Below are 8,687 nucleotides of genomic sequence, written 5' to 3' on the forward strand. Positions count from 1 at the left end.
TTTCGGACGTCTTCCGGCCCATCCACCTTTCAGTCCTCGGACGCTCACAGTGTGCAACATCATATCATCACGACTGGCTTGTTTGACGAGCCCTCGCTTGTTTGCTAGGGCTCGTCGCCTCGCGCACGATTGCCTAGATGCCACGAAAAAGGAGATTGAGCACATGCTTTACCTTGGATTCATTCATCCCTCCTCCATTCTTTCGGCCTCATCCTCGTCATTCCATATTATGCCCACTAAGAGCGGTGACTGGAGCCCTGACGCGATTACCACACTCTAAACAAGGCCACTTTTCCACGCCTGTACCAATTACCTCACATTCAGAACTTCAGGTCAGCACTGCACAGCTGCACCATCTTTAGCATAGTCGGCCTGGTGAAAGCCTACAACGATATTCCTGGGGAAACCTCAGATATTCCGAAGACCACCATTATGACACCCTTCGGCCTGTTCGGCTATCTGCGCATGCTTTTCGGTCGTCGTAATGCGGCCCAGACATTTCAGCGCTTCGTAGACAAGCATTAGCTTAGCCAGAAATTTCGTTCAGGGGCGGATCACGAAGCAGCTCGGCCTCCTCCTTATAGAATGTGTCGAGAGATCAAATACACTAATAATAATTGCATTGTCATTGCAAAAGGTGCTACAAACGAATGCTTGAACGCTACGCATGGTCGAGACAAGTAAAATATGTATTTCTTCATGAAAAGATGTACTCGTATGTTTGGAAGATTGTGCTCGAAATAGCTTATTTAATTGCTTCAAAGTTTTCTGTCTACTTATACATAAAAAAAATATCGCACTAACTTTATAATTCTATCAGTTTGAAACGAGCAAAGCAGTGCATGCCGCTGATATGAAAAATGTAAAGGCCATGAAATGAACAAGTTGAGGACAAATATTTTAATGAAACTTTGTTAAACTCCCTGCCTTTCTCTCAGTTGCATCTTTCACTCTGTGCTATTCAAGAACCTCGTTTACATTTTGGTACATATGAAACGACCAGGGGAAAATCTCAATCACGTTGTCCTTTCTTTGAATGTTTTGCGCAGGAGCTTCTGTCATCGGTCGTGAATTGTGAGTAATTGCACCGAAATAAGGGTTGCAACTGAGAACACATATAAACAGCAGGAGTGCTGCAAAATATGCGATAGCTAGTCAAATCAAAGTGAGCCAATACGAATATATGAATAACGACGTACTTTATTTAGGAAAAGTATCCATGAGCATTGAAACCTTTATCCTACTGACTAACGGATCGCGTAATTCCCGTCTCACAAAACTCTTTGGGTTGCTGCTTCAAAAAGTCTGCAACTGAATCTTTCACGTCATCGTCCGACATGAATCTGCTTCCCTTGAGCTGTTTTTTTTTTTAAATGCTCCAATGTATGGAAGTCACAAGATGACAGATCAGGGCTGTATGGTGGATGTTGCAGCGTTTTCTACTTGAACTTTGCCAGTTTTGTGTTAACCACATCAACTTCGTGGGGACGGGCAATGTCGTGGAGCAAGATGACCCCATTCCTGAGTTTTCCTCGTCGCTTGTTCACGACTGGGACACGCAGCCGATCCGACGTTTTACAATATAAGAAACGATTGATAGTGTCTCCAGGTTTAACAAATGGCTGCTGACAACCAAAAAAAAAGTCAACACCTTTCCGGCGGAAATCACGGCATTTCCTTTCCTTGGGAGTGGTGAATTCCGATGCTTCCACTGTAAGCATTGTCGTCGTGTTTCAGCCTCGTAGTAGTGGCACAACGATTCGTCCCCGGTTACAATTTTCAGACAGAAAGTGGTCACCCTCATTGTGATACTGGATTAGATGAGAGAAGCCAGCGCAGAACCTCTCCATCGTCTGGTGGTGGTTCAAAATTTTTGGGATCCATTGAGCACACAAGATCGGATAACCGAGGTGCTCATTAATTATGGTGTGACCCGAACCGTGACTGATGTTCACATGCCCTGCCAATTCATCGATGCTTATTTTCCGTTCTTGTCTAATCAGCGTTTGTAATTGTGCTGCGATGATTGCATGGTGGCCTTCGCACATTCTTGGATTATCTTTGCAGCGTTCACGTCTTTTGAACCGTTTTCTCCAACGCTTCACAGTGACCACTGAAATGTAATGTTCAACGTACACGGCAGCCATAATCCGGGTTATTTCTTTTTGGGAAACATTTTCAGCTGCCAAAAACCTCACGATACTATGCTGTTAAATTTTGGAGTGTCGCAACGAAACCAAGTTCAACCCAGTGTACGAGAGCATTAAAGGGCCCCTCATTAGGCCGGACAGAAAATTTTTGTTATACGCTCGAATTTTTTACGTGTCCTCCAGAGAGTGTTCTGCCTGAAAAATTTTTGATGTTGGCTCATTAATAGCCGAGGTAAAAATATTTCAGTGCCGCGAACCCCCGATTTCAGGAGGCGAGCTCCACTGATAGTGAGACTCTCTCTCCAATCGCCCCGCCTAGCCTGCACAAGCGAAATTACTTTCCTCCGTTCCCCCATGCTGGACCTCGAAGATCGCGTGACACATACGTCATGGGTCCCACCTTCACTTTTTTTTTCTCCTCGCTTTTTTTCTCGGCGCCGCGCACTTTCGGTGTCGGCGTTGGGCGCGAGCTGTAATTGTTTCGCACAGCCCACGATTTTGCGCGCTGGGCACAAGGACACATGACTAGCGCTATACATCAGTGCTATACGAATACTGAGGCAGAACAAGCGGATGGGACAACATGATCACGCGCTGGAATAACGTAGAAGATGGCTTAGTTTCGGCACCTGCGCACGTGAACGCACGACCGCGGGAACAAGCAGACGAAGCGGAAGTACCATCTCCCTTGCTTCGGTGCGAAGCAAAACAAAAAAAGACGCAGATATTTCGTTTTTGTGTTTTATTATCTCTCTAAAATTAAATTCGTCAATTCAAGCAATAGATCTCACTGATAACAGATGTTGTCTTGAATAATTCTCGAAGTCACGTGTCACCACGAGCGACATCACACTGTGGACACCAGTACGTAGGCGCACGTACACGACTACGTCATCCTCCGGCTTAGAGAGCGGCGGCCGCGAGGAGAAGGTAAAATGGTGTTCACTTTGAAAGTTCACATCTTCCCGCGGCGCGTAGCGATGTAATACTTTGCAGACACGAGAGTTATCGTGCAATGGATGCTCTGCGCTTGTCAGCTCAAAATGACAAGAACCGGTGAGCGGCCCTTTCAAGAACGTTTATCCTCAAACCTGCATGTCACTTTTGTAAATGACAGATGAATCTGTGCCACGCGCGTGCCTCACACATAATTAACCGAGCCACTATTGCGCGGAGTGGGTTGGTTCACTTGCATTTGACTCGCCCTCGTGCATTAGAAATGCGAATGTACAATGGAATATACAAATACAAAGATACAACTTGATAAAGGGCCAAAAAACAGAGTTCACTGTACGTACATACAAAACCTCGCCACAATATATTTAAATATACGTACAAGTCTCCAATAAATCTGTGTATCTAAGAAAAAGTAACTCTATACAATATGTCAAGCAAGGCAAATAAACATCTTGCTAAACAACAGATTCGCAGATCACAGCCCCCCCTCACTCCACTCCCGCTGATGTATCGCGCACGACAGAAGGCGGCGCACTTCCTCCCCGCTTTTCTCCCTTGCGCACACAAGACAGTCATCATCAGCGGCTCACCCATGCCACTCCCGCCCCCTTACGCTTTCACTCGCACATATAGCAGGCGGCGCGCGGTCACGATGTTATCGCCCAGGGACTTTACACGGAATATGATGGTGACGTCGACGGCAGGAATGCGCCTAGAGTGTCCATATAATAGCTATCGCAATAATATAATAAGAGTATCCTTCAACTGAAGCATCCCGTGGCCCACTACATTAAAGAAGAACCAGTAAAATTTAACTTTCACAATGCGATAATATGCTGCGCCGCAACAATGCCTTTTTTTCCTTTTGAGGGGCGGGGGCACGCAAATGAAAAAAAAAAACCACAAGGAAAGCGTGTTGGCCTTAATCAAATGCCTACTTTGGGCACGTAATATGGCTACCGAAGGAATATCAAAGAAAACGTGAGACGCTTGGTACATAGATAACCATAGCATACTGCTCGGTATTCTACACAGGCGAGACAAAATATTGCTGAGAGTTTGCGCTAAAAAAAATTAGATTATGGGGTTTTACGTGCTAAAACGACTTTGTGATTATGAGGCACGCCATAGTGGAGGGCTCCGGAAATTTCGACCACCTGGGGTTCCTTAACGTGCACCTAAATCTACGTACACGGGTAATTTCGCATTTCGCCCCCATCGAAATGCGGCCGCCGTGGCCGGGATTCGATCCCGCGAGAGTTTGCGCTCAAGCGAACGCGTTGCGAACCGTCGAATCCCCGCAGTCATGGCGGTTAGCGAACATGCATTGTTTCTTTTTCTCGTCTGCTAGCCAGAAAGCGTCCTAAGCTATGCCAGGTGAAAATCCACTCGGCCATTGAAAAACGAAAGCGCATCGAAGTGCGCCGCGCGGTGGTCGGAGCAACAGAAGAAAAACGCTTGCGCCATGGCTGGTTCCGGCAACCGCGGGTAGCGAGAACAAGAAAAAAAAATTTGAGAGGTGCAATGTGTCCTCGTGAATAAAAGTCAAAGTAGAAAAATAAATAAGAACGTAGTTAACTTTGCTGGCTTTGGTCTCTTGATAAGGATGCTTTGGTGCAGGTGAAAAAAATGTTGATATTTTTTGTGTGACATGGCGGCAAAAATGAACAACCCCAATGCTTCGTCTCGTCGGACCTCGCTGCGTGCTTCGACAACTTGCCCGATCATGTGTTGATGTGGCCTGTCTCGTTGTATGATTCTATGTACGACTTTAGGAACGTGAATGCAGCTTTGGTGTCCAATGTTTATAACAAGATTACAGCCACAATGTTCCGTAGTTGAAAATCTAAAGCAAGACTTTGGAAGTGTCAGTGCACCTTTCGCATCAAAAATTTATCAGAACTTTATGCCCATAAAGTTTCAGAATTGAAATTCGTGCACTCCGTAGATACCGCGGCCTTCGCGAGATGCCGCGACGAGCCCGCTTGCCATCAAAACGCCCTTAAAACTTCGTACTCGGATGCCCGGGCTCCTTGTGTTTTGATATGTTACTCGCGGTGCATGGACGTCGCCTCGAAATCCAGCCCGATTTCGGGTTGAAATGTCTTTTCCAGCATGCAAAGGACATTCTAGACAAAATGGAGCATGATTTCTGGCGGCGGGGGTTGTTTTGATCGGCGGCGCACCACATCACTCAAAAATTTCGGGGGGTGGGGGTGGGGCTGGACCCCCCCCCCCCCCCTGGCTACGCCACTGTTGACAAGGTATTACGTGGCTGGGCGTGTTGCTTTGCCTATCTTGACGACATATTCGTCTATAGCATCACCAACGAAGCTCACAAGCTCTATCTACGTCTAGCACTCGCAAGACTCAGCAAGTCTGGTCATTTCGTTAACGGTCCGAAGAATGGGTCTGGCATTAACGAGTTTGTTTTCCTCGGCAATCGCGTGAACGCATACAACATTTGTCCACTCCCGATCCGCGTCACAGTTCTTCAGTCATGCACCACAACCCAACTGCGCGAATTTATTTGCCTCACCAACAACAATATACTGCTGCCTTTACGTAACCTTCTCTTGGGCCTCAAGACACCGAATACTCGCGTGGCCTGGAACGACACTGCGGAGCGCGCGTTTAGAGGCATCAAAGAATCCATTGCCGGAGCGACACTCCTCGTCCACCCCATATGCGAAAAGCCAACATCTGTCATGCCTGACGCATCGGACACTGCTGTCAGTGCAGTCTTGCATCAGTTTGGTGCTGGTGTTTGGCAGCCCATCACCCTCTTTTGCAAGAAGCCTGCACTCTGTGAGCGCTGCTGCAGCACGTTTGGCCGAGCGTAGCTCGCCATTTACTTGGCTGTGAAGAGCTTTCCGCATTTATTCGAGATACACTCCTTCCATGTGCTTACCGACCAATATCACTGACTTCCGCTCTAGCGTCCAGCAGCACCTCCTACGCTCCCCAAGAAATCAGACAGCTCGCCTACATTTCTGGATTCACCAGCAACATTTGTCACGTTAGCGGAAAATCCAACGCCATTGCTGATGCATTTTCTCGCTCCGCGATTTATGCAAGAGACCCCGGCCTGCCGATCATCGAATTCACGGCCATGACTACCGTCCAGAGTGTCGACGCCGAGTGCCAGCTGTTTGGCAGCAGCGATATCTCTCTGGTGTTTAAGGTACCTTGCTTCTTCACTACGACATGCGCCTCGTTTGTAATACGTCAAGCGGGCGTCCTGGTCCTTACGTGCCTCGGCCATGCCGCCTTTTACGCCCTCCATTCTTTGGTTCATACTGGAATTCGGGAAACACAGCGACTCCACTTCTCGTTGTGTGGCCCACTATCAATGTAGCCATTCGTCGCTTGTCACAGGCGTGCCTTAAGTGCTAACAGTTTAAAGTGCATCGTCACACTGCGACTCTAATTGATATATTCTCGTCCCCAAACGCCCTCTACAGCCATCTGCACTTCGATGTTGTCGGCCCACTTCCTTCCCCCGGGAAGGCAGGTTCACCAGATGGCCTGACGTGATGCCCCTCATAGACATAATTGTGGAGTCAATAGCATGGTGTCCCTTCCACCATTACGACTGACCGTAGTCGTCAATTCGACTCAACATTGTTCGCCAATCTCGGCTACTCGGAGTTAATCACGAGAAGGCTATTTCTTACCACCCGATATCTAATGGTATCATCGAACGTTTTAACCGCCAAGTGGTGGGTTCACCCGGACTTCGACTTTTCCTTCATCATAGATCAGGCACCTTCATTTTGTTATGGTTAGCATCCGCACCGCTCTTGGTTCTGACTCTTCCACCAGCGCCGCCAAGCTCACCTTTCGCACCACTATAGAAGTCGCTGGTGATTTTGGCGACACGGCCACCGTACCGGTTGGTGTTTTCGACTACGCGTAATATCTACGCAGCGCTATGCCTACTGACGTCACCCCGCCCCCGCGACAACGACGTCCTTCCCGGCGTCTATACCCCAACCCTATCCTCGAGAACTGCACGCACGTCTTTCTGTGCCACGACGCTGCGCATCCGTATGTTGGCCCTTTCAAAATACTCAAGTGTGCACCAAAAACTTTCTATTGCTCATCAACGGCTGCGAAGATACGGTCTCCGTAGATCTTCGTAAGCCTGCCTACTTGGATTTCGACGCTTTAGTCGCTTCTGCTGTCGCACTCCCTCCAGATCAGGCCAGTTCTACTCACCGCGAGCGTTTCGAACTACCGCCATCCGCGTTTCGCAATTCGTCTAGCTAACGACTTGCTCGTTAGAAGGGGTCCCTGTAGCACACTAGGATGTACCGCAATTGCCCGTTCACAAAGAACGACGACGATACACCCAGTACCCTGGCGGGCGCGAGCAGGAGAATCGGCGGAATCAGGCTTCCACCTGATTCTGCCGATTCCGCCGGTTGATTCCACCGGCTCCAGGTTCCAGTGTCTGTCTGGTTTCTCTTCACCCCACGATTACAGTAAGCCAGATCCGAGGTATATATGAAGATGGAATGAATTTGGCGAAATGGCGCCACAGAAATTCAACGTAACACCGACACAGTGGCATGGGCATACTGCCGTGGAAAAATACATCTTGCAGAGTGCGTGACTATAGAGGTGCCAGCAAACCATCTTAAGTCAAGCCACTTGTGATGAAACGGTCCAGTGTGGGTGGTGCAGGCAGAAGAGAAATGGCCTATCGAGCACCAACATCGGGACTTCACATCGGATAAACGTGGACGAAAAAAGGGAAATAGATGTAGTGCACACTGCGGCGGACGACGGAGGCGAACTGTTCGACCTTGCTATGCTTAGTTCTGCTTCCAGGGTGGCTCCGATTACTGCATGAGTTCTTCAATTCATAAACCTCCACGAATATGTCAAGATGTAAGGTCCTTTAACTACGGCACAGATCTGTCACGCCCATATTGTTTGGCAAAAAGAAAGTACAAAGCTCATCCTCTTTTGTGGAGCTTCAACACAGCGGAAGCGGAAACAACTTACCATGAAACTCCACACTTCAGGATTTCACCCTTTGTACTGACGACAACGGCATCCTTCACATACGGGAACGTCTCTGCTCCTCTTATATAACACACGACGAACAACACCATGTTGTGCTGCCCAACCGACATCAGTACACCATGCTACATGTGCAGCGGGCCCACCGACAATACCTCCACGCCGGCGCCAGAGACACAATCATACATTTGCGCGAAAAAGTTCTAGGTCGTGATTGTGCGGAAACACCAACTGGTGAAAAGTATGTCGCGATCATGTGAGGTGCGGTGTGTAAGAGTTTCAGTGTCATGAGTATTGACGCCGCGACAAGACTGCTCTCAGCAGACCGGATCTCCAAGGCGGGCTCTTTCGAGGTCATCGGTATTTACTTCGCCGTTCACCTTTTTGTGAAGGACAAAAACGTGCAAGTGAAATCGCACATTGTACACACTACGTGTGCAGTAACTAGGGCAGCACACCTCGTACTTGCAAACGGCATAGATACTCAGAGCTTCTTGCTCAGAGCTTCGGGCCGTCCATGTTTTTGTGTCGCGTCAGGGGTGTGTAAGA

The sequence above is a fragment of the Dermacentor andersoni genome, chromosome 3 (genome assembly GCF_023375885.2).
Source record: "Dermacentor andersoni chromosome 3, qqDerAnde1_hic_scaffold, whole genome shotgun sequence".
NCBI lineage: Eukaryota > Metazoa > Arthropoda > Arachnida > Ixodida > Ixodidae > Dermacentor > Dermacentor andersoni.